Source organism: Mustela lutreola, chromosome 1, assembly GCF_030435805.1.
Source record: "Mustela lutreola isolate mMusLut2 chromosome 1, mMusLut2.pri, whole genome shotgun sequence".
Classification (NCBI taxonomy): domain Eukaryota; kingdom Metazoa; phylum Chordata; class Mammalia; order Carnivora; family Mustelidae; genus Mustela; species Mustela lutreola.
The window spans coordinates 122,469,326-122,492,857 of record NC_081290.1 but is presented as its reverse complement, the minus strand read 5'-3'; the positions used below and the strand labels follow the sequence as shown (position 1 = coordinate 122,492,857).

At 39.7% G+C, this 23,532-nt stretch overlaps 1 protein-coding gene and 1 non-coding gene across 5 annotated transcripts in view; one reads left to right on the top strand and one right to left on the bottom strand.

Annotated features, from left to right (window-relative positions):
• Positions 1-17,386, bottom strand: part of WDFY3 (WD repeat and FYVE domain containing 3) — a 278,171-nt gene extending 260,785 nt beyond the window's left edge. For all 4 annotated transcript variants that reach the window (XM_059173438.1, XM_059173447.1, XM_059173443.1 and 1 more), the window contains exon 1: positions 17,227-17,386. The gene's annotated coding sequence lies outside the window, so the exon portion shown is untranslated. The remainder of the gene's footprint in view (positions 1-17,226) is intronic.
• Positions 7,907-8,011, top strand: LOC131822898 (U6 spliceosomal RNA). Its single transcript, XR_009350379.1, has one exon. It is a non-coding gene; the product is annotated as a U6 spliceosomal RNA (small nuclear RNA).
• Positions 17,387-23,532: the final 6,146 nt, after the last annotated feature.

Below are 23,532 nucleotides of genomic sequence, written 5' to 3'. Positions count from 1 at the left end.
TCTGCTCTCAAGGTTTTGTTTCTTATCTCAAGAACTCTGAAATCTGCTGATCTAAAGTTTTAGTACCCAAGGAAGATGTTGTTATGCCAGGAAACAAAATAACTGTTTCACTCTATTGAAAGCTGAGCTTATCAAGTTCAGATCGATTTCCTCAGGACAGGAGAAAAACAAGAACCAAGAACAGAGGCTACAGAATTGGTTGAGGGTGACTCTCCCTGGCTATCAAGGCGAAGTGAGGTTGCTACTCTAATTCTGGGAGCTAGGAAGCCCATGAGAAGAAGTCCGGGAGATCTCCTGGAGTGTGTTCCCACAGTGCACATGTTACAGTTAGTAGAAGAGTCTCCCAATTCCATACAGTTGGAACTATGAGGGGCCCAGACTCTTTCAGGAATGAAAGAGGGTCAGCTTGTTAGGAACAGAACTCTGATAAGCCAAGATACTACCCAAAGGTATGAAACCTGAAGTGAGACAGATTAGGGTGTGTGCTCTGACGCAAAACTAAAGGCTGAAGCCGTCACTGATTTCCTTACTGGTCATCGGTGTGTAATAAGTACGCCCATCTTTCCCTTTAAACACCTTTTCTTTTTATCTCCTTTTCCTTTCCCCCAATCATGCAGATGTCAAGTTAGCAGGAATTAAATTTACCTTGTAAAATATCAAGAATCACAATGCAACCAGAGGCAGCATAACACCAAAACCAGTGGCCCTATGGCCCTGCCTCTGGATATGGTACCTCAGCTTGCATTGAGCCACTAGAAACACTGCCTCAACAGATGGGATAGCAGGGTTATCTCAATATTTACATACGTGGGGAGAGAAATGAGGCGAGAGAAAAGAAGGGAAAAGAGGTGGTTAAACTACAAAAGGCTGAGATACAAAATAACTGTTTCACTCTATTGACCTAACAGGTTATTTGATGGTCCCTTCCTGGGGATGGTCACCAGCATACAGATAGACTCTGGAGCTATGACTATGTATCATAATTCCCGTCCCCTAGCTTTGGGAGACAGATAGCTGGTCTGAATAGGGTAAACTATCCTTTCTTATTAGAATGTAAAAACTGAAAAGGCAAGGCAGAGAGATTAAATCTTCAATGTGAAGTCACATTAATGGCAGGGGTCGAGGAAGAAGGTATAAAAACTGCTGATGAGATCCCCAGAGCTCCTCTGGTTTCTTCTACTCAGGACCCACTTGTTCAATTCATCACTCAATGTCCAGTATGGGTTCCAAAAATGGCTTTTGTTCCCCCCCCCCAAGCTAATGATTATCAGTTGATTGCAACCCAAAACATGCTAACAGGACTTCTTCTAGGAAGTGAAAAAAGGTGTGGAAAGTTCTCATTTTAACATCAAATTATCATAATCATACATTTTCCTTGCTTCCTCTTACCCTGCCCGAGAACTCAACTCCTATTATGATGTACTTTTGCCTTCAGAATCATGACATTAGAACCCTCATGCCTACCATGCTTTTTCATATCCTCTTATTTTGCAAGAAAGTGTACTTACTCCAATGCTTCAGTTTGTTCATTTCAGCAACTGTTCCCTGTTAAGACTTTACTACGAGGCATCAGCAGTTCTTTGCAACTCGTGATACCTTACCAGTGCCAATAAAGCAAACTAAATGATTACTGATTAACAACGGAAATGAATTTTTTCCTTGAAAGATACTTAGTATAAAAGTGTCAAGCCCGGGGCGCCTGGGTGGCTCAGTGTGTTAAGCCACTGCCTTCGGCTCAGGTCATGATCTCAGGGTCCTGGGATCGAGTCCCACATCGGGCTCTCTGCTCAGCAGGGAACCTGCTTCCTCCTCTCTCTCTGCCTGCCTCTCTGCCTACTTGTGATCTCTCTCTGTCAAATAAATAAATAAAATCTTTAAAAAAAAAAAAAAAAAAAGTGTCAAGCCCAAGCTAATTCTGCTTTCCACGTGCCTTGCTTCTCCTGTCACTTAAATCTAGATCACATGTACTTGTGTCAGGAGAGGTATAAGCAGTTTCATCCCTAGCCTTCAACTCTAGATCAAGTTGTCATTAACACTAATTCACCCAACCCTTATACCCCAGTTCCAATCCCAAGGACAGAAATCAGGCCATGATCTAGAGCCCACTACCCACAAACAGAATTCTCTAACAGCCATTCATATATGTGTACCTGTAGGTATTTTATTCATTCACACACACACACACACACACACACACACACTCTCACACTTTCTTTCTCCAAGATTCCATGCGCTTCTTCACCTCGAATTCGCAGTAACAAAAGGTTTGCTCTCTGGCTGTTCCTCTCCTGACATGGCTTACTAAAGAGACCTTTTCTCCACACCTGTAGTTTTGACAAGCCCAGCTTTAACATCCAGCACTACTAACTGTGGACCCCTTCTTCTCTGTCCTAACAGTAACCTCTGCCCTAGTCTAAAACTTGGCCATGCTTTATCATCATAAATACAACAAAACTCCATCATATTTTGAGATATGGTACAAGTAAGCAAACTCAAAGATTTAGAAACAAAGCAATTAAACAGATAAATGAAAGAAAAGAATATTTTCTAAATGATATGGATTGACAACTTGGTAGTACAGTAATATTAAAATAACATAATATCTTTTCCAGACATTTACATGCCCCCCCAATTTTTTAATTACTAGATTATAATTTTAAAAGTAGAGAAAAAGACAAAAACTACATTACATTTTATAAATATACTCTATTATAGCATACAGAAATGACCATTTCAGTCCTAAGAGTTCTAGCAATAATTTGACACAAAACTGATAAGGAAATGAGAGCAGTAAAACAGTATACATTTCTAGTCACATAAATTAGTATCTTTTTTTTTTTAAGATTTTATTTATCTTTAAGTACTCTCTCCACCCAAAGTGAGTCTAAACTTACAACCCCAAGATCAAGAGTTGCAAGCTTTACCAACTGAGCCATCCAGGCACCCCAATTAATATCTCTTTTGATCAATGCTGAATACTTAAACTTCTAATCCCATTTAGTATCCAAAATGGGATTCCCATCACTTTCTCTGCCTTCATTATACTTCATCTTCATTGAATACCTGAATACTACATCTTCATTAAAGTTGTTCCCTTCTCTGGCTTTCTCTACCTTGATTCCTAACTAAAGATCAAGCCACTAATCAGATCATCCACAGATATACGGGAAAACTGCAAAGTAGCCCAAGATTCAAGGAAAAGGTTGTGTGTACTTGCCTGAGGCCCCTCAGGCAGAAGAGCCACAGGAAGCTATAAGCCAAGAGAGCTACCAGAAGAACAAGTGCAATGAATAAAAAAGGAACCCCCAAATACTGTGGCCAGGGAGGAAAGCTGATGAAACCTCAACACACATGTTGTTACCACAATATTTAATAATTATCTGTTATGCTAGAGTAGTTCACTAGCTCTCTGAAAAGAGAAATAATATTTTATTATCTTAACATTTTCACCACAGAAAGTAGACAGTTAATAAACTCTTGCTGAATGAAAAAAAAAAAAATCAAGGATTCAGATGGCTAGTTGAGGAGTAGCAAATGTACTCAGCTTAGATACAATACAGTCACAAGATAGACAATTTCCAGGAAGGACCTTACTCTAACAAAACCAAATGTGATGTGAGTTCCAAGTCCTTTCCCAAAAACAAACTTCCTACTGACATCAGTAAGCATAAGACAAAATGCATCCCACACCATGTATTAATTTCATTGGCTCTTACCCTTTCACCAGGCAATTATTTTCCTTTATTCCAATTTTATATTCCTATAACCCTTTCCTCAGTGTAACACTATGCTTAATATTTATCTTTTAAAAACCCACTTTATTACAGGCATCTGTGAATGAGTTACTGGCTAGTGTATCTTCTAAATTGCTCTTTGCAGACACAGTGAGTTGAATTCTCATGAAAAAAAAAACAGATTATGTGATAGGAAAATAAGAATGCAATTTAGTTTTACCTATAACTCCAATAAGTCAGAGGATTCTTTACTAAGGTAGTCACTTTGCCATCTTAAAAAATTTTTTTGTGAAAATAGGACTATTTTATTGACCCTTTAATGATAACAGATGATGAAATGAGACAAAACTCAAAACTTTGTGTATAGTACTTATCTCTGCTATTCAGAAGGATATGAGAAAAAATTTTCAAAATGCCAAAAGTAGCATGCTATATAAGCATTTCTAAGCTTTAATAAAACTGAAAAAAGCACACACAGATGTGACTAATAGATATAAGCATGCTAGGTATTAAATAATAACACCAAAACAACAATTAGATACTGGAATGCAACTGGTCTTCTTGCATTAAAATAGCACTTGCTAAACAATCTTGACTGGACTGACATCAGGATATGTCAAGTAACTATTAAAATCTACACTTAAAGTAGGTATCAACAAGCAGAGTAAGAAAAAAGGCCAGAATGTGAGTATCTTTTTAAAGATCTTTCAACACTGGCAAGCAACAGTCAAAAAATGGCTCATTTATGATGAATGTATTAGTCAGGCGAGAACATTCAAAGTGCATGTAAATCCATAAAGAAAAAGAATACACTTTCTAAGAAAGATACAATACTCTTCTCCAAGCTTTGCCTACAGATCACTAGCATTAAATATCGTCACCTCAGAAAGGCTATTCACGACATCCTTCTCCTGTTGGGCCCCTAAACACAAGTACATGTCCCATAGTAATGGTAGCCTCCATGCTTTTCAGCAGCTGCCACGTCCTATCCAGCTTCCCCACACCCTCCGGAAAGTAGAAACACCTATGCCAACCCATGTGGTTGGTTAGGTTATGCAACCTAACACAATATGGGAATCGCTGAAACCTATTTACTCTGGTGACTCAGATTTAAATCTAGGTCTCTGTGGAAAAGGAGGTGGGGAACACAAACGAACGTGTTGACTCCATTCTCCACTAATATTATATAACTAAAGCAAATTCAAAAGATTTTCTGCTCTTCATAGAAGTTTTTTGGGTTTTTTCTTCTCTTTATATAGTTTTGACCAAGAAACCAGCTTTCAGAAAGGCTCAGGTCTAACTAGGTCCAGCATGGCATCAGCTACACTGAATGACCTATGGTAAAACAATTCCCTTCTACAGAGAACTCCCCTACGGTGTCGCCAGTCACACACACTGTCCTTTTCCTTCTTCCTCTAGCCTCTTCCTTAAGCTGTCACCAAGAGCTACCTCTCAGCAATAGCTTCACAATTTCAAGATAATTTTTTTAAGATTTTATTTATGTTTGTTTGTTTGTTTGTGGGGGAGAGGCGGGGGGAGAGAAAGAATCTCAAGCCAACTGAGTGTAAAGCCAGTTGTGGGGCTCAATCCCACAACCCTGAGATCATTACCTGAGCCAAAAGCAAGAGTGAGATGTTCAACCAACTGAGCTACCCAAGTACCCGATCAAGATAATTTTTTCAATGCTATTTCACTCAGAGAAAATAGAAATACTCTAAACACTGGAAATCCAGAAATAATAGAACAGTAATAAAACAGTTTTCATTTTCACCAAAGAGATAACTCACCTATTTCTGGAGTTATCAAACTAAGATGAAATAAATAAAGCACACTGGTCATTAATCTGACAATCTGACAGATCAAATTACTTTAAAAAGAATACAGGCTAGGAAAATCGTAATTTAGTATACTTTTCAGGGTAACCTAACTGCAAAATGCTTCAGTAGCAAAAGTAAGGTTTTCATGTTAAAAATAGTTTTTGTTTTCCTAAATGTTTTACTTTATTCCTAATCCTTATCTTCATTCTTTAAATACTAAAATCACAGTTTTTTTTCCAAGAAAACGCACTTGACTGACAGTAAAATCAATTGATTTTATAATTTTCTATGATTTTGACATAAGTAAATTTCAGTTTTCACTAAGGAAATTCTATCACTCTCCCTGATACTCAGATCAAACATCATCTTAAGGTTCCCCTAATCATCTCAACTAAAAGTAATCTTTCTACTTACTAAGCAGCCATAGAACTTCTGTACCTCACAGAATAATCGCAAACTATTCATTTACTTATAAGTCTATCTTATCTTCACGGTATTACAGAGGTATTGAGAGAACTATCCACATCTTAGACATCCTTATAGCTCCACAGCACCAAGCACAGCATGTTATAAAACATTTATTAAATATTTAGGGAAGAAATTATAAAATATTTAATATACATTTTTAGCATCTTTGAGAGTTTATTTACAGTTTATCATCATTTTGAGAAATAAGAACCAGGTTTCAATCCCTTACACTTGACATAATATAGTTACTAGACATTACAGAAATAAGTCAAGCTAAATAAATTAGGGAATCAATACACGATGATTTTTCTAAAAATAACTGATAGGGAGTTTATTTTTATTTCATGCTTATTTACTTAAATATGGCATTCATCACCTAATACTGTGTTTTAATGAGCAACATTCCACGGGGAAAATGCTTTGGTTTTAGAATCACAGAGACCCAGGCTTTTATCAAGGAAAACTGATTATGAATTTACCAAAGGCTCTCTAGGGTGAAGAGAATAAAGAAACATAATAAAACATGTATTATCATTCTTTCAGTCGATAATGAATAGTTTTAGAACTCCTAAGAGTGACAGTAAACATTTATTTTCTTAAGACTTACATAATTTTGTGACAACATGCTTATTACCTAAGTACATTCATTCACTCAACAAATGCTTACTGCAGGCCAATTATATCCCTATGTGTACATGTTTAGAGAATAAAACTTGCTGAAATACATTATACAATATGTGGTAATGTTCTACAGCTGTTTATTCATCTATACTATAAATACGCCTTCTGCTTTTCCACAACCTCCTTTATATTCAGTACAGTAATAGAGGGTACTTAATATCTCTTGACTAACTGTCCAATATTTCTTTCTTTATATTCTGTTACAAGTTAAGAATGAAAGTTCCCAGTAAGCAAATATACTAGTGATTAAATAAAGAAGTCCAGGAAAGCCGATTAAGAAGAATGCCATGTAACTGAAATTTTACATGACCATATCCAGGGCTGTGAATGAACTTCCCAGTGAAAAAAAATCAGCCACTTGCCTAGTTACTTGTCACCCATTTTACAGCACATGCACGGAGGAAATGTACCTCTTTGTCTGGTACCTATAGAAATAAGCATAGAATCTAAATTGGTACAACTAACCTCTTCCTCCTGAAGGGAACAAAAATATCAACATTCTTGTGTTAGTCAAGATTTTTCAAAATGAGCAAGGTAATTGTTCTTTTAGCAGTAAAATACAAACAGATCAGTATTATACTACAGTCATGTAAAATGTTACCACTGGGTAAAGGGTGATGGGTGAAGGGTACATGGATTCTACAATTTCTTCAACTTCCTATACATTTATAATTATTTCAAAATTAAAATACAGGGATGCCTGTGTTGCTCAGTCAGTTAAGCATCTGCCTTTGGCTCAGGTCATGATCCCAGGGTCCTGGGACTGAGTCCCCCATCAGGCTCCTTGCTCCCTGCTTCTCCCTCTGCTTGTGCTTGAGCTCTCTCTCTCTCTCTGACAAATAAAATCTTTTTTAAAAAATTTAAAATATATATATAATATATATATACACATAGACACATACACACACATACACACACATATATATGTAAGGTGATGCAATTTGAATAAATGTTAGAAAGTTTAAAACAAATATATAAATTGCTTTTCTAAATTCAAACACTTAAAACGTACTGAGATCTGAATATTTTGAGACAATACTTGTGGGATTTTTTTAAAGATTATATTTTATTTAATTAATCTCTACACCCAACTTGAGACTTGAACTCACAACTCCAAGATCAAGATCAAGAGCCACATGCTCCACTGACTGAGCTAGTCAGGTACTCCATTTGTGGGATTCTTCTTAAAGTGTTGAGTTCTATTGCTTGCTTCAGAAGCACACATAATAAAATTAGAACGATACAGAGAAGATTAGCATGGGCCCTGCGTAAGGGTGACACATAAAGTGTGGAGTCCTATATACAATAATTAATCACCTCCTAAATTATAAAGTAAAATTTATGTGTGTGGATGCTTTACTTAGAGCAAGGCAATAAACCTACAAGGTTCTATGCAGATATAAACAAATCAGTCATCCCCCTGCCAACATAATTTTGGCATGAGGGTTTAATATCAAGTAATGGCTAAGTACAACACTATGTCAACTATACTACAATAAATACAATAAATACAATCTCAACGATGTTACAAAATCAGATGCTTACTTTTCTTAGGCTAATATTAAATTAATTGCCCTCTTTAAGTTCATATTGGCTGGAGAAGAGGGAAATGAGCTAGGAAGAAACATACAGGAAGAGGAAGCTGAAACTAGGATTTTAAAATGCAGCAAATTTGGGGTATCTCAGTGGTGCAGGTGGTTAAGTGTTGGACTCTTGGTTTTGCCTCAGGTCATAATCTCGGGGTTGTGGGATCAAGCCCTGCATAGGCACTGCACTCAGCACAGTCTGCTTAAGACTCTCCCTCTACCCCTCCCTGCAGCATGTATCTATTTATTTTTTATTTCTATTAAAAATTTTAATTTATTTATTTGACAGAGATCACAAGTAGGCAGAGAGGCAGGCAGAGAGCGAGAGAAGGAAGCAGGCTCCCCAAGGAGCAGAGAGCCCAATGTGGGGCTTGATCCCAGGACTCTGGGGTCATGACCTGAGCCGAAGGCAGAGGCTTTAACCCACTGAGCCACCCAGGCACCTCAGCATGTATCTATTTAAATAAACTTTTTTTTTTTTTTTTTTAAAGAGCAAATTCATTAAGTGTTGATGACACACCTTTTACTTGGGTCAGAGAGTACCCTGTTACAGGATCCCTACCACAACATAGGCAGCAAGGACTTAAGGACTCAGGAAAGCAAACAACTCGTGTCAGAACTCAACTATCACCATTATCTGAGGGACCTGCAGTGGAAAGGACTGCCAACAGATGAAGAACCAGGGACCACACAGGACAGGTCACAGGCCCTAAGTAACACAGCTCTGTAGTGGCAGAGGCAATACAAGAATTGAAATCCCTTAATTTCTGGGACTCTGAAGTGCCGTTATAAATAGACACTTATCTTTCGTAAGTAGTAATAAAGAATACTTTAAAGGGATTAGGCCATACACAAAAGAATCAAATAACTGTAATTAGTTTATTAGGAAAAAAAAAAAATCTCACCCAGTAGTCTTCTAGACTCCACGATACAAGTACCATACTTTAAACCCACTATAGCTTCACATGAATGTAGCTGGCTTACAGTTACTAATCTAAGCTTGTAACTTCACCGAAATGGATAATGACATTACCACCTAAGATTCTGTTTTCCTAAGGCCTAACAGTGTCTGTTATTGGGTCAGCATAACAAACAAAAAGGGCACACCCACAAGTCTCATGCATGCCTGGGTCCCACAGCACCTGACCACCATGGTGCTCTTCCGTGGAACAGCACAATGATACACTGTACTCAAAATAACTAAACGCATTACTATTGTCCCAAGTCATACACTAATATACCATACTACATAGAAGCTGGTGACAATTTTCTTTTATTTTAATTTGTGGGAGAAAACTTAGACCTAAGTCACTAACAATTGTCCTTGACATAAGAAAACCAACGTATATATTTAATAGTAAGACCACTCTATTAGAGACATAAAATGAAGGCCCTACTCACACATAACCATTAAAATGGCAACAACAAAAACTCAAACCCAAAGCAACACATTCAGCACATAGCAAAATTACCATTTTGTTGGTCAAAATAAAAACAGTACCTACATTAAGCAGACTAAGATATACCAAGTATTTCACATACTAAAAAACTAACGGGCCTATCAAAATAGACTGCAACACTATTAAAGATCAATAATCCAGTATTTATGATTATACATAAGACAGCCTACTGCACACGATGATTTTTAGTTAAACAGAAATGGAAGAAAACTCCTATCATCAACATATGTTACTTTAAATGCTTTGCCTCGGGATGCCTGGGTGTCTCAGTCAGTCAAGCACCTGCCTTTGGCTCAGGTCATAATCCCAGTGTCCTGGGATCAAGTCCTACATCAGGCTTCTTGCTAAGTGGGAGCCTGCTTCTCCCTCTGCCTGCAGCTCACCCTGGTTATGCTCTTGCATGTGCTCTCTCTCTTTCTCTCGCTCTGCGTGCTCTCTGGCAAATAAATAAATAAAATAAAATTAAGAAATTAAATCCTTTGCCTCATCTTACAGCAAATACAATAATTAGGGTCTCCCAATGTCTTTCCCTGTAGGCCCAAAGACATGCAGGCATGGGGTGCCTGGGTGGCTGAGTTAGTTAAATGTCTGCTTTCAGCTCAGGTCATGATCCCAGAGGCCCAGGATAGAGCCCCACGTCTGGCTACCTGCTCCCAGGAAATCCACCTCTCCCTCTACCCCTCCTTCTGCTCCTTCTCTCTCTCTTGCTCTCTCTAACAAAGAAATAAAATATTAAAAAAACAAAACCCAAACAAAGACATGCAGGTATTATAGCATAGTCAGAAGGGATGGCAGAAGCTGGAGGTGTAAGGACTGAGAGACTAAAGAGTTACTGGTAAGGTTTCCAGGCTTGAGAGGATACCTAGATGTTGTGGAGCTGAAGAATCCCTGCTGGAGCAGCCACTTCTACAGACTCAGTGCTGAGCACAAAAAGCCCACATGCCTGCACCATCATAGTGAGGTAAATAAACCAACTCTAATTGTTTGTTCAATCAAATGAAACATGCTAAGAAATATTGTGGATTTTATTTCTGGTACTAGACGTTTCACACTCTGCTCCTGCTTGAGTTGTTTATAGAAAGGATATTCTAGACCTATCAGTGTCTTCTTTATTAAAGATTCAAGGGCTCAGTAATAAAATAACCTCAAAAAAATTCCCACCAGGGCTACTTGGGTGGCTCAGTTGGTTAAGCAACTGCCTTCGGCCCAGGTCATGTTCCTGGAGTCCCAGGATGGAGTCCAGCATCCGGCTCCCTGATCAGCAGGGAGTCTGCTTCTCCCTCTGACCCTCCCCATTCTGATGCCCTCTCTCTCTCAAATAAATAAATAAAATCCTAAAAAAAAAATTCCCACCAAAGAAAGGAAAACTGAAGTACAAATAAGCCACAAATTGTGCAATAACCCCCATCTATTTAGCCTAGAGATCGTCTACGTTTGTTACATTTACATTCATTTATAATGAATGAATGAAAGAATTTCCAAAGTATTGGCATTTCTTGAGCTTGTGATTACAGAAAGGATAAGGCAGCAGGAAAAGATGTTCAGAGATTTGGGGGAAGCTTGCCTGTGGGTTTCAGGGAAATGGAATTAAAGAGCAAGCAGAGGCTGGCACATAGATGTCCACGTGATCATTCACCAAGTATTTACTGAACACTTATTATGCACGGCTCACTGCTTGGGCACTAAATGCACAGTGATCAGCAAAACAGAATCCACATTCACATGAGGTAGCAGTCACTACGCAGTACTGTTGAGTATCTCTTACTCAGTTTGCAATAATTACTCCATTTTCAGCAATTCTAAAATTTGACAGACATTAATTCAATGAAATACAAATTTGGAGGTTTTAAAAAAAAATCTAGGACCTCAGCCTAGGAGAGAAGACAAACAATGCAGCTATTAAGTACGGGTATGACAATGCTAAGGAACACAGGGGAGGGGCAATTCAGCACCATTCCCAGAAGAAGTAAAGTCTTAAGGTAGGAGAGGTGGCGTACTTCAGAAACCTCAAGTTGGAGACAGGAATGCACCTCAGTCCATGGAGAGGACCCACTTTAGGCTCAAATTCCCTGAGCTCAGAAGTCAAAGTCCTCTCACTGGCCTCCTGGGTCTGCAAGGCACCGCCACAGGCCTGACCCCACCTCTGACCTGCCTCCAGCCAACCCCTTCCTGTTCTCTAAACATCAGCACCTGCTCTGCTGGCAAATCTAAAACTCTCAATCCAGAGAAAATTTCAAGTCTCTGCTCAGATGTCACGGAAACAGAGGCCTTCTCATACAGCCCTCTATAAACGGCACCAGCACCCACACCAGCAATCTACTGTTCCCTACCTCCTGACCCAGCATTATGTTGCTCAAGGCACTTATTACCAACTGATAATAGTATACACTTGTCATCTGTCCCCCTCTAGAATTTAATCTCCTTCATAAAACTCTCTCACCTAGCACTCTGTAGAGCAAAGAGCAGACCCTCAAATCTTTCTTAAGATTTTTATTTATTTATTTATTTTTGATTTCTTTATTTAAAAGAAAGAGAGAGCACCAGAGGGGAGGAGCAGATGGAGAAGCAGACTCCCTGCTGAGCCCCTAGGACCCTGGGATCACGACCCGAGCCAAAGGCAGACGCTTAACTGAATGAGCCACCCAGGCGCCCCAAAATTTTTTTTTAAATGAATGGCTGTCAGAGATGAGACCAGAAAAGCTAGAGCCAGGTCACAAAGAGCTTTGTACAGACTAGAACCCCATGCTTTACTGGCTCTTTGATAACTTAGGACCTATTAAAAGATTTTAAAGAGGAAAAAAATGCATATTGAAAAGATCACAACTGTGTATTTTTCAAAATTAGAAAAGAAAAGGGTATTTGTTCCGGAAAGGGTGTGAGAGAAATTGGTGAACAGAGGGGAGACTACAGCTAAGGAAAGCATGTACAGAAGAGCACTGTAATATTTCAACAGAGAAATACAGGCCAGAATAAAGAAAGGCCTCTGAGGAGGAAAAGGTAGAGGAGAAATACTTAGGAGATAAAAGCAACTTGACAGGAAGTGGAAACTGAGGAAGAAAAAGGAATGGAAGATGAGAGCCAGGTGTCTACCTAGCGACACACTAGATGCAAACGGTATTTCCTCAAACTAAGAAGACAGGAGGAGGGTGGAAAAGATTATGAGTTAAGGCTTGGGCAGGTTGAGGCTGATGTACCTATGGAACATCTCAGTCGCATATGTCTTAACTAGCAGTTGGATATATGAATCTAGAGCTAAGTAAGTAAGGTTTGGACTGGTAAAATAAACAAGTGATAGTTAAGAATGTATGCTCAAATATAAAAAAATGCACCACTTTTTAATTATTTTTAAATGATTAACCTACAAATGTGTTGTCACTCCAAATGGAAAAACTAAAAACCATTTTATCTTCCAGAATAAAATCAGCACTCTAGATGGCATTAATGCCTATACATTAGTATATAAAAAATAAAACTTGACAGACTTAACAGCAAAAAAGAACCCCAAATATACTTAAATCAAAAATATACAGGAAAATTAGCCTTCTAGTTTTCTAATTTTTCTAGAAGTAAGGCTACAATCATTTATTTATTAACACTTCTTACAAATTACTGCATAAGTTCAAAGTCTACAAGACTGAATTATTTCAGTCTCTCTCTCTTAAGTCCAAGCAAAAGTTGAAGAAATGCTTCCTAACTTGAGGTTTTCTAAATTCTGAATTTTTTTTTTTCAGGCCCTGGGTAAATTCTGAATTTTTATGAAAAAACAAAGCTTTACGTAGCTTTTTCTGAGGCATGTTTTAAAAATGTCAACAGCTGAGTTTTAGAATTCTCTAATGACTCCTCTCAAAAAAGCAATTCTAATAACATGAAAGGGTCCTGGGATCAAGCCCCACATCAGGCTCTCTGCTCAGCGGGAGTCGGCTTCCTTCTCTCTCTGCCTGCCTCTCTGCCTACTTGTGATCTGTCAAATAAATAAATAAAATCTTTTTTAAAAAAAAGTAGAAAATGTTAAAGGACCACTACATGCATAATAATGGCTAAAAGCTTAATAACTGACAATAATAAGTACTGACAAGGATGCAGAACAACAGAAATTCTCTTAACACTGCTTGGAGGAACGCAAGATAGTAGTCATTTTGGAAAAGTTTGGCGATTCAATATAGAGTTACTGCAAATGACAAATGCATACTTCTTCTAGGACCACATAATCCCACTGCTAGGTACAAACTCAAGAAAACTGAAAACGTTTGTTCCTCACATTGTTTATAGCAGCTACATTCATAACTGACCCAAACTAGGCATGACTCAAGATACCTTAATATAGGCCAAGATAATAGTATTGATGCTGCAATAACTAGTAAATACTACAAATCAGGGTTTTTTTTTTCTTTGGAGAGCATGTCATTACATTTGTCAGCATACCACTGATGCATGCTGATACCACTGACACATATATACCACTGATACACACACCACTGATGCAGGGACACCTGGGTGGCTCAGTGGGTTAAGCCTCTGCCTTCGGCTCAGGTCATAATCTTAGAGTCCTGAAACTGGGGCCAGGTACGAGCGCGCGCGCGCGCGCGCGCGCGCGCGCGCGCACACACACACACACACCCACACACACCCCACCCCCCACCCCGCATCAGGCTCTCTGCTCAGCAGGGAGCCTGCTTCCCCCTCTCTCTTCCTGCCTCTCTAGCTACTTGAGATCTGTCAAATAAAATCTTAAAAAAAAAAATTACAAACCACTGATACATGCAACAACTTAATGAATAGCAAAATCATTATGCTAAGGGAAAGAAGACATAAAAGACTACATACTGTAGGATTTCATTTACATGATATTCTAGAAAAAAGTATAGGGGCATGAATTTGATTAATAGTTGCCAAGGGCTGGGGGCAGGGGGAGAGAACCTTTTGGTGTGAAGGAAATGTTTTGTATCTTCACTGTGGTGATTATCCAATTGTATACATTTGTGAAAACTTTTACTGCATGTAAATTATACTTCATTAAATCTGATGACAAAAATTAGAATAGCAGTCATTTATCTCTTAATGTCTTTATGGATTATAAATGCATCATACATACAAAAGGAGAACTGGAACTTAGCAGAAATGTCAGGAAGGCAGATTTTAACTTACATAAACAGGAAAAGATTTAAAATGTTGAAAAAAGAAGTGAACTTGTAATGACATAGGAATGAAAATCAGAGGCTGGATATCCGTCCAAGGATGCCACAGAAATGGCCCTACTTTGGGTGTGATTTCAGTTTAGTATTAAGAGATGTCAACATCGCTAAGATCTCTTCCTACTTGGGAGTCAGTGGCTCTAAAATTCCATGATATAGTATGTCATGATAATCTCAGATCCACTTTTAACAAAACATAAATTACTCATTTTAACATCAAGCGAATGTTATCATTGATTCAAAGCTTAGTGTAGCCTTCTTGCTAATGGTGCTGGCTCTGACCTTAGACAGCCTAGTTTGAAGAGTTGGCCTACCAGTGGCTGTGTGACTTTTGACAAGCATCTCTAAATATCTATTTTTTCACCTGTAAAATGGGGTTAACATTTTCCTAAGGGTTCATGAATTCATGAAAAAGGATTTCTATGTGCTAAACTCTCAATAATAAAAATTTCTTAGCCATAACGCCAAGTGAAGGATATAAATTATCAAATCTCTAAGAATTTTACCTTCCAAACCCAGGCGATTTATTAATTATATATCCACTAGTTCATAAACTTTTGTGGAGCCATCTTTTAAAAATGTGATGACTCCACGGACTCTTTATCCAGAAAAAAACCAAATATATGCTACATTCTGCATAGGATTTCTAACAATTCAACGACCCTCTGAAGCACATGCATTAAATTAAGAAAACTTGATGTAGACTCTTAAAATTGTGAAGTTTAAGAATTTCCAAGTAGATAATCCAACTAATATTGAAATACTATGTTGTCATTTATTCTTTACTGGTTTATAGATATTGCAAGACCAGACATCATGTTTTCTAATTCATATCTCCTTTTTGCAGAAATTTTAAGTTAGAAATCTAACATTTTTTACATGAATCAATTTCAACTCAGAATGAGAAACTAGTATAAATCTGTATTTCTAGCAGCTTGAGAATGAATAGTTCAAAGTATAACATGTACTACTGTGCTCAAAAATCCTAGCAAGAGTTCTCAAGTCAGTCTAATGAAATATGTATTTCTAAATATAAAAAAACATACCAAGCCATTTCCTGTGCTTGGTGTCCCACCGTAAAGTTTTTTGTTGTTGTTTTTTTAAAGCAGGATTTGTTTTGCTAGACCTGTGCACTAATACACACCTAGTTTGTTTTTTTTTAACCAACATATTTTTGGTTCTGTTTTACATTATGTTTGTTATATTAGCCTAATGGTGGAAACTAATTGTTCTAAACCTGCTCTCAAACAATTCCAACCTGGAAACATACTGCCATCTCAAAGCAAAAGGTTTTGTATCTTTTTTTAATTGTTCGGTTTTCAGACTACAATACCATTTGGCACTAATCAACTCATGCCCATTACTGAACAAAAAATTGTTTTTCCTATGCATTAGCATCACTTTTCCACAGGAAACAACCATTTTTTAAGGCGCTGGAAGTAGAGGCAAGGATTCACTCATATAGTAAACATCCTTTCAATCAGGTTTTATCAGGTTATTTCAACGAAAAGAGAACCTAATGCCGTGGATCTCAGAATTCAATGGTACAAACCAATGAAATGCGGCACCTGAGGATCAAGCACTGGCCAGGTGGGCCAAATGGCTCTTGGTAGAAAAGGTCACATCTGCTTTCTGAACCCTATGGTAACTGTGAATATTCGCGAGGCCACCACATCCCATGTACAAGAGAATAAAAGGGCAAACACACACGCCAGGAGCATCTTGGTTCCCTGCATAAACGAAGGGGTTCCAGCACAGGGCGTTGGGGGAGAGCAGGGCTCAGCAATGAGCAGGAGAGGCCCGCAGCCCGGGAGACAGCGCCCGAGGGATGGAGGCCTCGCTCGGCTGCGCACGGGCGCTGGGGGCTTCGGCAGCGCAGACCCCGCGGGGTCTGGAAAAGGGGCCCTCACCAGACCCCGATCCCTGGACCGCCAGGTTACACCTTCACTGCTCATAGGGGCAACGTCCAGCCCTCTCCTCCCCCCCCCCGCCCCCCCAAAATACCCCAACATCGCTCCCCACCGCCAGCCGCGCGTGACCCCAACCCCGACCCCACCGCGACGGCGCCCTCTCCAGGCCGCGGTGGAGGACACCAGGCAGCCGGCCAGCCCGGGTGGCAGCGGCGGCTCCGGGCAGCGCGGTCCCAGGGGAGGGCGGCAGCTGGGCCGCGGCCTGTCCGCAGGGCCAGCGGGCACAGGGCCGCGAGTGGGCAGCGCCTCCGCCGCGCACAAACAAAGCGGCCGCGGGGCGCGGGGAGGGGTAGGGGGCGCTGACAGGGGGGCACTCACCGGAGGGCGGGCGGGCGCGGGCGGGCCTGGCCCGGGAGCTGGGACCGCGGAGGGCCCGAGGGCGCGCCGGCGACGGGGAGGGGGAGGCGGGCGCGGCGTCCGCGGCGGGGCCCGAGAGCCCCGCGGCGGGGCCCGGAGCCGTGGGCCGGCCTCGATTCTGCGGCCGCGAGGTGCGGGAACCGGTCCGCCGGGGCGGGCAGCGGCGCTAGGCGGCCGGGGCAGCGACGCCGCCGCCTTTCCCTTCTCCTGCCCGGGTCCCTGCTCCCCCGCGACCTCCTCCTCGCTGGGTCCCCGCCGCCGCCGCCGCCTCAGCCTCGGCGCTTCTCGAGCTTCTGCTCTCCATCAAGGCCGGGCCGACCCGCAGGGACCATCCCGGAAAGTGAGGGGTTGTTGCCGTTTCCCGCAGCTGTTGGTGGCCATCTTTAATCCTCCTCCTCCTCCTCCTGCTTTCTCCACCTCCCGCTGGCTGCCTGACTGACTGACTCTGGATCCTCCTCTTTCTCCTCCTGCTCCTCCTACTGAGCCGGCCGCAGAAATTGCAGCCGCTCTTCCTCTCTCCGCTCCTGCCTTTCCTTCCTCTTTCCTACTTCCTTCCCTTCCCCCGGCTTCCCGCGTTCCCCCTCACTCTAACTGGCCGCCTTCACCCTCTAACGCGGGCGGGGGCCGCTGGGTTCTCTCAGCGGGAGTTTGGCCCCGTGGTCGCTCTTGCCCCTCTCCCCACTTCCCTTCCAGACGCACACACCCCGGCTTCCTTCCCCTCGCCCTGCACGCAGCTGCTCCCGTTTCCCTCTCCCAACTCACTGCCCCTCTCCGGTGGTGGTTCTCACCCTCCTCCGTTCCAGTTTCTCAAAAGACTCGGCTGTGAACGGACAGCTGGGTTCTGCTCTCCTTAACCCTACACCCATTTGCGGGATGCCGTCAGGCAGCGAAGGAAGAAAGGAAGACTGCGTTAATTTTACTCTAGCTGGAGTACAAAGGACTGCCCACGCTAGCTATTTTACTACGCAGCTTTGAAACTCCTGGATGGTGTCGTGTTTGGCTCCGGTCCATTATTGGACCGAATTGTTGAAGAGCCCAGTCTCAAATGTTGCCTTCCCTCAGTGACCTTGAGCCAGTTGCCCTAAAATTTTAGGGTTCTTTACCGTCCCTTCCCATGAAGGATATTTATACCTTGGCAGTCCTAACAAACACAGTTTAGACCAAATTAATACGCTTTGAGTGATCATCAGTTTGTCCCTCTGTTGTCTGTTCCTGATCAAGCCAGTAGATAATCTGGGGCAAGCCTCAGTTCTGGCAGTGGAGGCAAACTGAGTCAGCAATTACGAGTGGAGACTCTGAAACAGGCTTCGAGTGGGGAAGTGGTAACATTGTTCTAATGACCAATTTGGTTTTCCTAACACTGCAATCTACAGAAGCATGTGAATTTCCTCCCCGGAATATGAAGCAAGGGGGACTTGCTGTTTGCTTCTTTTTAACTACTTTGCCTTTGGCAAGTTGAATCCACTTGTAAGGATCCACACAAGATTCAGCACTGCTGCCAAACACAAGGGATATTATTATATATGAGCCTGTGGAGCTGGGGGCTCACAGTTTCTGCTCCTTAGAGATAATGGAGCCTTACACTTTCAGAATAAGAGGACCAGATGTGTTCAAAGGTTACACTCCTTCAGCAGGCCCAATAGGAGAAATGTTCTCAAATGTAGTTCTAGATGCTACTTCAAACTACTTCAAAACGAGTAATTTTTTCGTTTAAATCTAAAATGATGTTATCATTAAAAACGTGTTTCAAAGCTCTCTGAAGAGTATGTTCAATAAAAAATATTAGTATGCTTTGGGGGGGGGGGGTCAGGGAGGTGGGGTTCTGTCTTTGATCCTCACAGAGTAACCTGTACCCAGTTAGGTTCTAGATTTCAGTTGCCTTCTTTCAAACCAGTAATTCTATTTGATATCGACAACCTGCATCAGCATCTCAGACTCTTTCAAACCCAAATAAAGTCTTTCAGGCAGCTTTGCATCTCAATTCCAAATACATTTTAGAATAAATTATTAAAAACAAAGCACCTTTTTAAAAAAGCACATATATATATATATATATATATATATATATATATATATATAGTGTGTGTGTGTGTGTTCTTTTTGGTTGTTCGATGTTTAGATTTTGTGTTTCTATAGTCTATTACTAGGCAAAATTACCACAATATTCTGAAGTATTTCCTTATAAAACCGTATATTTGCAGAAATAAAGATGGGATAACATGAATATAGAGTAAGAAAATCAATTGATGTCTTTTAAACACTAAGACCAGCATACATTTTAAAAGGAGGGTTTTCAGTTAAATACAAGGTTTCAGGAATCTTATTGTAATTTTATTTACACTAAGGAAAGGGGAGTTCACATTTTTTAATACCTTAATTATTTTTTTTCTGTTGAGAGAAATCTAATAAAATTCATGGATAGATCAGTATGCAAATACAGCTGCTTCTTGTTAACGTCTTAAAAGTGAAAATCTCGCAAAGGTTCTTCACTGATAGAAAAATGTAGCAAGCTTTTTTCTCTTTTTCTGAAGCCATATAAACACAAGCACTGTAATAATGGATAGTATCAAGAGAAATGACACCCTTCACATTTGCTTTTTTGCAGCTCCGTTTCAAATCTGTCATTGTTACAGCCCTTACGTTCTTTAGTCTTTGTTACTGGCTAAGTGTAGTATCTCTGTCATCTTAGGGTTCAGGTATGAAAAAAAAAAAAAGATCAGGTTCTCCTATAACACGATTATTGTTTCATATGTATTCACTTTCAGATATACTCCAGGTCCTCCATAAAACAAAGAGTTGTGTTAAAGTGGGATAAACCCTTTGTGCAGAGGCCAGATGGAAAGGGATGGAAAGGGCATGTGCAGCAGACTCCTCTGGGGATAGAGGAACAAACACGAAGGGCTATTTCTAAGCAGAACCTGGTACCCAACTTACAATTCATGAATAAGGTGATGGTGAAGAATAGCAAAAGGTTATCTGTGACAATAAACAAACAAAACCATACTGGTTTTTAACATGAAGAGAATTCTATGAGCATGAATAAACAAACGTATAACTTTATTTATTTATAAAGATTTTTATTTATTTGACAGAGATCACAAGTAGGCAGAGGCAGAGGAGGAAGCAGGCTCCCTGCCAAGCAGAGAGCCTGATGCGGGGCTAGATCCCAGAACCCTGGGATCATGACCTGAGCCGAAGGCAGAGGCTTTAACCCACTGAGCCACCCAGGCACCCTGCAAAGTATAACTTTAAATGAAGGAAAATAAAGATAAAAGCTTCATGAAAAATACCAAAAAGTAAGAGGAAGAAAATAAAATGTAATAGGCACTTTAGAAAGATTGTGAGGATAAATAATACGCAGTGACAACTTGCCTTTTACACAATTGTTTTCTTTACATTTGCTTTTATAAAACTAAATAAAAAGTAAATTAAACCTGGGCAGGTAGATAATTTCAGAGATAAATGTAAGTATATTATAGAATTTTAAGACATTTATTACCAGAATACGGAACACTAAATTATGCTGGAACACAAAACCTAAAAGGAATTGAAACTTTAATTGACATATTTTTAAATTACATAACTACCATATTTAAAATACACAACCATTTTTCCATGCTGTTAAGTACAGCCATAGTAATATCATATTATTTTTTTTTCTTGTTTGAAGGAGCCAGATGGAAAATAAATGGGCAAGCAAATGAAAGAATCTGGGGATCATGGAAATTGAATGACTATAAAAACCATATTCCAGACAAGAGTATATAGTCTTAGAGTAAATGTTCAGTGTGAGTCTCATAATCTCTTTTCTTTTAGAAAAGACAATATTTCTGTTCCACATCTTCCTCTTTAAAGGGACTGTCTAAAATATCAAGTGAATAATGGCAAGCCATATTTATCTACACTGATTGAAATTTAGTATCATTCTTCGCTCCTCAATTTAGAGAACTCCTTATAATTAACTGATGAGCTGTCCTCGAGACAGTGCCATTTAGAGTCATTACTGCACTCTAATTGGGGAGAAATGCTTTTAGAAAGTTCCAATTAGAGATTTTTTCTGTTCTTGTAAATACATTTGAAGGAGATACTGAAGCATTTGTTTTGTGGGGCTTTTGTTTTGTTTTGGTTTGGTTTTTGGGTTTTTTGGTGGGGAGGAGGTCATAGCTTTGTGCATCGTTTCTATGTTTTAAAGTAAATAGAAGATAAAGCTTTATATTTTGAAGAGTAACATACTACATGAAGAAACTATTTTTGCTTTTGCTTATCATAACAATCATGATAATAGGAAAAAGGTGTGCTTATCACTTCATTATTAGTGAACTGTGTTTCTACTTAAAGGTGGAAGTTTCCCTTGATCTTCAATCCCTTTATATGTCTTTATGGAGAGTTCAGACTTTTCAAACCAGTATCTTGGCAATGTTTTTACAAGTTAAATATAGTGATATGCAGACTAGATTTACTTTACACATTAAAAAAAAGTTGGCAAAAAAAAATTCAAATGTTTTGTTATAAGTCATTTAGTGCATGCTTTATGGCACTCTGAAGTGAACCCAGATCTCCTAACTCACTCTTCAGTTCAGAAACTTAAGAGTTGAAAGGATTAATCTTAGAAGGGGGAAACTGAAGCCCAGTGAAATGTTTAACTGTGCTGCATTAATTTAAATATAATTTAAACTTTGTTTCCAGAGGTACTGTTCAGCATTGACCTTTTTAAACAATAAAGGTAAGGAACAAGGTAAAATAAAACAGGTTTTTTTTGTTGTCTACAAAAATGAGAATAATTGCAGTAAAAGAAGTGAAAAGCAAATTAAAAATTAACTAAAAACTTTATGAAATTATTTTTTTTTACTCTAGAGCAACTCCTATTCTATAATGTTCATTTTTGGGGCAAAAAGTATAAATTAACTCTCAAAAATATTGTGCTATTTAATAGATTAAGTCTAAATTGTGAGCCTGAGACAAACCTCTATTAGCTAAATAAAGTAAAACACTGCCATCTGCTGACCAGATGAAAAAAGTAATTGCTCTTTGACACCTCTGTAAGAAGATAAAAGAAATTCAAAAAAACAGTATCAATTTATTCCATATATCTTTTAATCATTTACTACACTAGGTGATGTAAAATTAATCAATCTCCTCTAAAGAAACAGGATTCTATATTCTATACTAGCATGTGGTTGTTCTTGGTAGCAACATTTGAAAGCAGTCCAACAGTTAAATCTGATCATACTAGTAATACAACTGTACTTGGCTAAAACCACATTTTCTTTTATGGATAAATTTTAAATGAGTAAGTAAAGTTATTAACTTGCAATTTTTTAATATTTATTTGACAGAGGGAGAGATCGCTAATAGGCAGAGAGACTGGCAGAGAGAAAAGGGGAAGTAGGGTCTCTGCTGAGTAGAGAGCCTGGATGTGGGGCTCAATCCCAGGACCCTGAGATCATGACTTGAGCCGAAGGCGGAGGCTTAATCCAGTGAGCCACCCAGGTGCCCCATAACTTGCAATTTTGAATTGGGTAAATTGTATGTAAAGACTCTTGTTTAAAAATCTACAATCCCACTAAAAATTACTTAAAAAATAGAAAATTTTAAAGTTTGATTCTTGACCTAATTATTTCACTTTGCAAAAATTTTTTCACTGCCTGCTGGAGATTTAAATCAGACCTAATGTCTGCCCTCATGTAGTTCACAGTCTAGAGAAGAAACAGATAAAAACCAGAAATTATAATGTATTAAGAATTATAATGGTTGGGTCCCCCAATAATGGGTCCATGATCAAAGGAGTGAGACTGATACAAAGTGAAGGTCAAGCAAAACTTTATTTCGCGCCAAGCATCGAGAATCAAAGTCACCAGCGAGGGACGTCTCTTGCAAAGAGGTGACCCCTCTCTTCTTTACAGACTAACTTTTATAGAGCAAAGGCCATGTGGTTGAGCCTGGCCATACACAGGTGGCCAATGAGATTATAACACACAGAGAAAGCTGCACAGTCATGCTAGGTCCCACACGGGTGGCCAATTGAACTACAGTTCACCCCATAAGAGCTATTTGAACTAGCCTATCACCTTGGTGAGAATTGGCGCACAAAAGGTGGGGCCCGCACTCCTTGGTAGCTAGGGAGACAGTATGCGAGCTCTACTGACTGGACGTCTCCACCTGACCCGACTCATCCCTGCATTGGCCGTTATCTCCACCTGACCTGACCCAAACTTGTATATGGGCTTTGTTACCTGGGACTGGTTTCCCAGACTTGCTTTTAAGTAA